This window comes from Stegastes partitus, unplaced genomic scaffold (genome assembly GCF_000690725.1).
Source record: "Stegastes partitus isolate 25-593 unplaced genomic scaffold, Stegastes_partitus-1.0.2 Scaffold1194, whole genome shotgun sequence".
Lineage (NCBI taxonomy): Eukaryota > Metazoa > Chordata > Actinopteri > Pomacentridae > Stegastes > Stegastes partitus.
Window position 1 is genome coordinate 220447 of NW_007578925.1, and position 7450 is coordinate 227896.

Sequence of the window (7450 nt, forward strand, 5' to 3'; positions counted from 1 at the left end):
TCATTAACACCTAGAACTCCACACTAAATTGTTTCTTGTGCAAAATGAAGGATGTGTGACATGTTTAAGATGTTACAGTCCAACTTGCATGTTCTTGTTCTAAAATGTGACGTCATGTTTTACCCTATTTGTCATTTGATGAGGTGTTTTTGACTTGTCACAGTAGTTTTTCCTACTCAGGCTTTGTAACGTTAATAACATTAACTCCTGATCAATTGTTTCAGTACATCATGAATTTTGATTCTAAAATACCAACACTGAGTTCTTACAGGGCTGTAAGGTGGATCAGTGGTTAGCACTGTTGCCTCGCAGCTAGAAGAGCCCCGGTTTGCATCCCGGTTAGGACGCCTGTGATCTTTCTGTGTGGAGTTTGCATGTTCTCCGGGTTCTCCAGCTTCCTCCCACACAGTCCACAAGCATGTTGAGGTTAATTGGTGATTCTAAATTGTCCGTAGGTGTGAATGTGAGTGTGCTTGGTTGTCTGTCTCTACAGTTGTCCTCAAATGTATTCATACCCTCCCATTAAAGAAGGAAAAAAAAACCCAGCTGTCACTGAAATAAGTTGAAATTGACAAAAGCAATAACAAATGAAAGTTTCATGAAAATTATGACATTGCTTTTGAATTGTGGTTCAACAGAAATATTTTAAAACAACAACAACAACAAAAACAAGCAAACAAGCATGATAGGACCCGTAAACTAATATTTTGTTGAACAACCCTTTGAGCCAATCACTGCAATCAAGTGTTTTCTGTAGCTCTCAGACTTCTGCACCTGTTGACAGGTATTTCTATTTTGGCCCACTGCTCATCAACAAAGTGCTCTAATTTATCTGGAACAGTTTTGGGTTTTTTTTCTAATTATTCTTTCCAACCACAATTCAAAAGCAATGTCATATTTTACTATATTTTAATTTAGCAAATTTTTATTTATTATTAATTTTTTCAGTTTCTAGTCATTTAAGTGACTATTGTGAATTTTGCCTTTTCTTTAATGGAAGGATATGAATACATTTGGGGACGACTGTAAGTGTAGCCCTGTGATAGACTGGTGACCTGTCCAAGGTGCCTTCGCCCTAAGTCGGCTGGGATAGACTCCAGCCCCCCNATAAGTACAAAATAAAGAGCAAAAAATGAAAAATAGAGGAGATTTAAGTATAAAAAATCTGATAAGTTATATATACAGAAAAATATTGCACATCATGGTATTGCACATTTGGGGGGGGCTGGGGTGGACTTGATGTCATTGCGTTTGTGAGTTCAGAGTGGTGATGGCTTTTGGGAAGAAGCTGTTCTTGAGTCTGTTTGTTTTGGTTCTGATGCACCTGTAGCGCCTCCCTGAGGGCAGCAGGTCAAACATGGCAGAACCAGGGTGGGAGTTGTCCATGATGATGTTTTTCGCTCTACTGAGGGAGCGGGAGGTGTAGATGTCCATCAGGGAGGGGAGAGGGCAGCCGATGATCTTCTGGGCTGCCTTTACAACTCTAATTAATGTTGTATTGCCAAACACCAGGGATGCTTAGCAGAAACTACCAAGAATTTGAGCTAGCTAGCTGGGTGGCTAGTGCTACAGCTAGCCAAACTAAGGTCATTAGCTTAACATGATATCAGTTAGTTAGCCTTTTACACAGATAATAATACATTTTTGCTGCTGGCAAGCGATTATGGTATCATATGATATTTTGGTTTAGATAACCCTAATGTTTACTTTCTTTTTATCTTGCAAAGGACCACACCTCAGCAAACCCTGTCGCCAACACACCTCCAGTATGACTGCAGCTATCTGCAACTGCAAACATCAAAGTTTTGTTCAAATACTTTGTCACCCACACAAGCTGCACTGATAACACAAACATGCAAAAAGAAAACAGCACAATTTCTTGATAGTAATATAAAACCCTGTTGTAACAGCCAGAGTGACTTTGCACCAGGACCCTCACTCTGTCTTGCATGTGTTTTGTTCCTGAAAAAAGGCCATTTCAGTCCAAGATAGTCAAAAAAAAGGAGATGTAGATTTTCTTCTTCAAGGACAAATGGCAGGACAAATCTCATTATCAGTGGGAGTGCTTATCTTCATCTGCTCTTTGTCCTTGTAACAGGATCAGTCATATAGCAGCAGTTTCATATTAAATATATATTGTTTTATTANAAAACTGCCCCGTTTTTAAACCAACTTGGTATTTTCTAGTACAAATAACTTTAAAAATACCAGTGGAAGTTATGTAGCCTTCTAAGTTCGGACATAGCTTTTCGATTGAACCTTTATCATTATTAACGCAAGTTTTTATTGTAATGTTCAGAACTGTAAAAATAGTTCAATAGTTTATTAATCTCAAAAAATGCAGGAGTATGTTTTGATGTAATTTTATGACTCAATCACATGAATCCTTTGTGTTGCCTGAACATAAAATGAAAAGACTACAAGTATCACCAGTGTTCTGCTGTACAATTGTTTTTTTTTCTTTGTCAGACCAAGTCAGTAAAAGACTGGAAGTTCTGTGGGATTCTAAGTACAGAAACAGTTTTTCAGATGTGTGATTATACAAGTTTAGTTTCCTTATGATTCAATATTGAGTCAAACTTAATGTTATAGATTTTTCCACTGAACTTTTAATAAGAGCAGAAAGGGAGTTTAGATAAACAGCATGAAGACAGATGGTGTTATTTAATCCTAGAGGAGATAAAATGTTGGAAATGGGTTGCTGTGTCAACAATGGGAAATAATCAGACCCCTCCTTTCTCTACTGCTTACATAAGCCTGACTCAGTAAAAGGAAGTCTGTATAAGAGTCACTTTAAGCATTGCAATGTAATAAAGACAGTTTATGTTATAGTTGCTTTAAATGGCTGTAGTCCATGTATCATGACAAACACATGTATGTGTCTCTAACAGCAACTTTCACTTGTTTTTCTCGTATAAAATGTTAGCTGTTTGCCAGTTTCTTTAAAACAAACAAACAACAACTCAGATTTCTCCTGAAAATCTGCAGAAATTTCCCCTTCAGATCAAACCTGGATTTTGTCCACGTTCCTGGCGCAGCCCACCACCGTCATCCCGTGGCGGACCAGCTCTTTGGCTACGGCCGCCCCGATCCCGACCGNGACTTAGGGTGAAGGCAGGGGACACCCTGGACAGGTCACCAGTCTATCACAGGGCTACACTTAGAGACAGACAACCAAGCACACTCACATTCACACTTACGCAGTTTAGAATCACCAATTAACCTCAACATGTTGTTGGACCTTGTGGGAGGAATTCGGTGAACCTGGAGAGAACCCACGCTGCACGGGGAGAACATGCAAACTCCACGCAGAAAGATCCCAGTGCCCCCACCAGGACGCGAACTGGTGACCTTCTTGCTGCAAGGCCACAGTGCTCAGTGCTACCAACTGCGCCACCTTGCGGTCCATACAGGAATTATTTTGTTTATTTGAAACTGTGTCATGTCTGTCAAGTTTCTGTTCATGTCTGCACATTATGTTTCGTCTTTCCTGTTTTATTTTGAAATCACTTCACTGGGTGTTTTGTTCCAGTTTTACTTCCTGTACCTGTCTTGTCTCACCTGTTCCCTGATTACCTCCCCGCACCTGTTTCCCATCTACCCTCATTACCTCCTGTATTTTACCCTGTGTGTCTCACTGTCTCATCGGCAGTTCATTGCACTTCACAGTCCTCGTACCAGCGTTATTCTAGTGATGGGCAGATGAAGCCTCATGAAGCCTTGAAGCGTTCCACCTAATTGGTTCAAAAAAAAGGTTCATTTCTCGAGGCTTCATGTGCACACAAGCCCCCCTACTGGTCAAAAAGTTTATTGTCATTTCAACTACTTGTGATGGCCTCTTGGCTGTCTTGCAACAGTGTCAGCATGGGAATAATCAGTGCCAAGGACAGAAATAAAAACACCTCCTTAATTTAATTTTGTGTGGTTGGTTCATTCATTCATCTAATCTGTTTTGATTAATTTCTGGATAATGATAATAGGTGTCTGTAAATGTTTAAAAAAAAACAAACAAAAAAACCCCCAAAAACTTGCCAGTGTGATTTCAGTCAATGTTTAAATAAAAATAATAGGACATGAGATATTTATGTTCATACTATTGCAGTGTTTTCAAAAGATGGGACAATGATTGTGCTTGTGAATACTGGGGAGATAGTGGCTTTATTCATTTTTATTCAGAAACAATATTTNGAAGAAGAAGAAGAAGAAGAAGAGAGGACGGAGAGTCTGACGGTCACGCAGCAGTGAACGCAGGGAACGGGGGGCTGCAAATTAAATACACTTAAGTGTTGCGTTGAAGGTCCTGCTGCACTGTAGGAAATCAGAATTATCCGTTATGTTATCAGCAGTTTGTTGCAATAAAATTCAACTCAAGTCAATTTCAGTACAATATGGTCACGAAAAGATGCACTTTTATTTCTTTTTTTTTTTTTTTAAAGGACAATTGGCTTAATAAGTGCAATGCTTTCCACTAAGGGGTTAAACGGGGTAGGTGTTTTTTCCAAAACCTGAGTGTTATCAGTGGGTTCAATTGTCCCTCGTCGCCCTATGCTCTACTTTATAACCAGTACAGCACCTTCAAATCAATAATTTATCTCTTGTAAAGTACTTTCAGTCTTGGCAGAAAGTGATCGTTGCCCTACATTGTGACTGAAATGTTAATAGCTCATCAAATTAACCCTTTTGGTTGTTTTTGACCTTCATGAAGTTTAGATTGTAATGATTACAGTCCACAAGGTAACTGCAAAAGAATGAGTTCTCTATTATAGGGTAAACTGGGGCGAGAATATCTATTTCCTTTTTTATATAGTTATTTTAAACATCACGATATGTGCTCACATGAACACATTTCAGTCAGAGCTAAAAATGTCAGAACTCATCTCCCTTGAACCCTTACACGCTCTCCTAAAGGATCGACAACAGAATTCCATTCAGCAGTGCCTGTGTTTTTAAATTGTTACCAAAGTCATCACTCCTCCTGCACTTCATCTGCTTACTGTCTACACTTTCCATTTTTTAATGTTTATTTTGTGATTGTTTTGTTGTGTTTATTTGTGGACATGTGCTGCTGCCTTTCTTGGCCAGGTCACCCTTGTGAAAGAGGTTTCGATCTCAATGGGTCTTTTATCTGGTTAAATAAAGGTAAAATAAATAAATAAAAGACGGCACTTAAATCAAAATGGAATACAATTTTGTTATCATAAATCTAAATGTGGGCTGCAAGGTGGTGCAGTTGGTAGCACTGTTGCCTCGCAGCTAGAAGGTTGCCGGTTCGCGTCCCGGAATCTTTCTGTGTGGAGTTTGCATGTTCTCCCCGTGCAGCGTGGGTTCTCTCCAGGTTCTCCGTCTTTGTCCCACAAGGTCCACGTCACTGGGAACGTCTGGCAGAGACCCTTGTTCATGGGGTTTTTCAATTCCGGAAGAGTTTCTCCTGCATCCCGGGGAAGGTTGTGGACATGTGGACATGGAGTCAGAGTGGGCCATGTTCATAGCCTCCATTGCAGAAACAGCTGTTAGGAGCTATGGCCAGAAGGTCACTGGTGCTTGTTGTGGCGGCAACCCCAAAACCCGCTGGTGGACATCGGCGGTGAGGGAAGCCGTCAGGCTGAAGAAGGAGACCTTTCAGGCCTGGCTGGCTTGGGGATCTCCTGAAGCAGCAGGCAGGTACCGGCTGGGCAAAAGGGCTGCAGCTGCAGCGGTCGTGGAAGCTAAAACGTGGATGTGGGAGGAGTTCGGGGAAATATCAGATAAAATAATAATCCAATTCCCCACTGTACTGCCTGTAGGCACAAAGGTCCGATCACACTTTAACTTGTTTTATGGCACTTATCAAAGTTGTTTTCTCCTGATGAGATCCTTGCTTGTGTTGCATCTACCCTCAGATGTACACCGATTTGGATAAAAGTGCCTGCTACATGAAATTGTACAATTGTAAATTGAGCAAAGAAGTTTTAGATTTACAGTGTGAAAGCAGATGGTGTATCATATTCAACAGAGGAAACAATATGTTGTTATCGGGGCTTTATTTACAGAAAAAAATAACATTGTTGCCCTCATCTTTTGCTTACATGAGCTTGAGTTAACTTTCAGTGATAAGTGTTTCTTAATCAACAAAACAACAGCAAAACTTTCACAGCAACTTTCATTTATTTTTCTTCTATAAAAGTTCGTGTTTGCAGCTTCTCAGTCAGCATTTCTTGGGTTTTTATTTCTCTCCAATGATAAACTCTGACTTTGATTGAAAAATCTGCAGGAATAAGATTTTCAGATCAGTCCTGGATTTTGTCTACATTCCGGGCACATCACGCCAGTCCATTGCAGTGGGACACCGGGAACCTGCTTCACAGACAAGAAGGAGGAGAAGAAAAAGAAGAGACGATGGAGAGTCCGACTGTCACGGAGCCGTGAACGCAGCAAACTGGGGGGCGGTTATTGTCAGTCAATGTTAAAAACTCCCTAATGATCCAAGTGCACTGTCGGAAATCTGATAAATAAACTCCGTTCCAAGCTGATTGTGAAATACAATCCAACTAACAAACTACCATGCAAAAGCGACTATGGCAGTGATGAGGTGATTACAGATTCGTCATTCATGATTATGAAGTGCAGAATGAATTTAGGTAAACAGTTATACAGTTATAAATGTGAGACGCCAACAGTGGTCATTGTATAAACAGCAGCAGAGCTACAGTAAAAGTGTGTGCATAAAGTTCAGTGAGATAGCCCAGGTCAGTGTGAGTGTGTACAAGAGTCATTGACTTGCCTGCAGGAGAACACTGTTCAGCAGCCCATGGGATGATAGCAAAGTACATGATTTATTTATAGGGAAGACCAGGGTGCAATATCTCCTTTAAGAATAACATCTTCTTTTAAAATGTTAGATTTTGAATATCAATATATGCACACAAGAAGGGAACTTGAGTGAAAAAATTAAGAGGAAAATGTAATCATAATGGACTAATATGGACCCCAGCGCATGCAGCTTTATAAAGACTTGTGGAAGCTGTTGTCATTCATTCCAGTATTCCTTCGTGTGATTATGCAAGTTTTGTTGAACAGCCAAGAATCTCCAGCCAGAGTCGTTTTGTGAGTTTTGCAATTTGCATCAAGTTTTCTCATGTCTAAGGAACAAGTTTGTGTGAGAGCCAGCACTTAGGTTAGGAGCACCGTCCCTTGTAGGTAGGGTTAGAGAGAGCCCTCCCTCCTTATAAGCGCAGGTGAGAGCCATTAGTGCCTCTTTGTTTGAGGCCTGGTAGATGTGTGGTGGGATTGCTGTGTCTGTGCAAGTAAGGGAGATTTCAGAAAGCAAGGAAGGTTCAAACAACAAGAAAGGTTTTGATGGGACTGCTGTGTCTGTGCAAGTAAGGGAGATTTCAGAAAGCAAGGAAGGTTCAAACAACAAGAAAGGTTTTGATGGGACTGCTGTGTCTGTGCAAGTAAGGGAGATTTCAGA

At 40.5% G+C, this 7450-nt stretch overlaps 2 protein-coding genes across 4 annotated transcripts in view; one reads left to right on the plus strand and one right to left on the minus strand.

The window, feature by feature from the left end:
* Positions 1 to 4243, minus strand: part of LOC103368705 (dehydrogenase/reductase SDR family member 11-like) — a 12602-nt gene extending 8359 nt beyond the window's left edge. Inside the window, exon 1 of one of the 3 annotated variants that reach the window (XM_008297157.1) lies at positions 4189 to 4243. The gene's annotated coding sequence lies outside the window, so the exon portion shown is untranslated. Of the gene's footprint in view, positions 1 to 1281; positions 1289 to 4188 lie in introns of those variants that run through there. The other 2 variants (XM_008297156.1, XM_008297154.1) reach the window with 2 other exon arrangements.
* The window catches only part of LOC103368704 (dehydrogenase/reductase SDR family member 11-like), a 22210-nt gene continuing 18954 nt past the window's right edge, over positions 4195 to 7450 (plus strand). The window contains exon 1 of the mRNA XM_008297152.1: positions 4195 to 4243. The gene's annotated coding sequence lies outside the window, so the exon portion shown is untranslated. The remainder of the gene's footprint in view (positions 4244 to 7450) is intronic.